A 1,673-nucleotide genomic window follows, 5' to 3' on the forward strand; every position below is an offset into this window, starting at 1 on the left:
GGGCTCTGCACACATATGGAAGGATAAGTTTATGCCATTGGAGTGGTCTGCTCCTTCCAGGGAATGTATTCTTGCAGGCCACCCAAATTGCCCATCTATCCATTTGGTCTTTCAGTGGTAGAAGCAGATTAGTTTAGATGTGTTCTTCCATCCATGTGTAAACACCACCACCCCACCAAAAATTCCACAACTTCTAGACATGGAAAACCAGTATTCCAAGGAGAACATAGAAAACATCTAGGAGAGAACATTCTGTATGGGAGAGAACATTTTGTATGGGATAGCACCCAGTCATGTGGTGGAACCCAATCACAGGCTTACAACCTCAGTGACAGTCCCATGCCTGGGCCTCTGAACACAGATCAGATGTAGAATACAAAGTTAGGGTAGCGAAACAGACTAAGTAAAATCTGATGTGCCAGTGCAGCTCTCCTTCCTTCTGCCCTTGATCTCACAACCAATGTTGTGTCAGACATGTTACTGGGCATACCTTCAGAGCAACATATGTGTCCCTATAGAATTATAACACTACTCAACTTTTCAGACAAACATTCATCTTTCTAAGTCTTGAACTCATTCTGGAGTTTTGTTAGCTACACCCTGTACTCTATAATTCACCATTATGAGCTTTAGGAGAATCAGAGCTGTATAAGACATTATGTTCTACTCTGTTCTGTACTTGTAAAAATGAGTTGTTGTTGAAGGCTAAGATTAAAACCAAAGCTTTATCAAACCCACAGAACTCAGTTCTTCTGGCTGGCCAGGCAGGTACATCTGAAGAACAAACTTTGGTATCTTTAGTGAGGTAACTCCTCCAGAGGAAGGGATTTTTGGATTTGTTTTAGAACATTGATTCTCAGGGTAGCTGTGTAGGTCTGAAGCAGAACAAATTTTGAGTCTAAAGGCACCTTTAAGAGCAACAAAGTTTTATTCATGATGGATGGAGAGTCAGGTGCTGCCCTTTTGCACTGCTGCCATGCCCAGCCCAACCTTGATTTAAACACTGAAGGTTCAAACCCACTACCAATTTAGAGCAGAGTACACATTTTATAAATCTGCATCACTTTTTATGTTGTTTCCAGAAAGTAACTGTTTTACTGGATGATTATAATTGCAAGAGGTAACTGTTTTGCAAGACGACTCCAAAGTTGCTTCAGTACTATGACTGCAGAGTGCTCCAGTGCCTGGCGATCGCAGATGGGACCATTGTAGGCCATGGAAGTTCTAAATTGTTTGCCTGGCGTTGAAAACTGCAATCAGATGACTTAAAAAAATAAAGCTGCCTCATTAAATGACTAAGATAAAAGCTTCTCAGGGTACCTACTTGGAGCAAAGTGTAAATCAACCTAAGGTCCTTCCTGTTGAAAGCCCCTTAATAGTCTCTAAGTAGCTAGCTTATAGTTGCAAAGTAGGCCAGGGGTAGTCAAACGCTGGCAGGGGCTCATGGGAATTGTAGTCCATCTGGAGGACCACAGGTTGACTACCCCTGAAGTAGACTGCTTCGAAGAACACGCCGAATACACATGGTTTCCTGTGATTCCCCAGAGAAGAGTACTTCCTCTCGCGGTCTCTCCGCTCCAGGTCGCGAGATCGGGGAAGGGAGGGGGCAGCCTCCCGAAATCTCCTCACCGGACGGAGAGCGAGAGAAAACAAACTCCTGGGAAGGGAATGGT

Source organism: Paroedura picta, chromosome 2 (genome assembly GCF_049243985.1).
Source record: "Paroedura picta isolate Pp20150507F chromosome 2, Ppicta_v3.0, whole genome shotgun sequence".
Taxonomy (NCBI): domain Eukaryota; kingdom Metazoa; phylum Chordata; class Lepidosauria; order Squamata; family Gekkonidae; genus Paroedura; species Paroedura picta.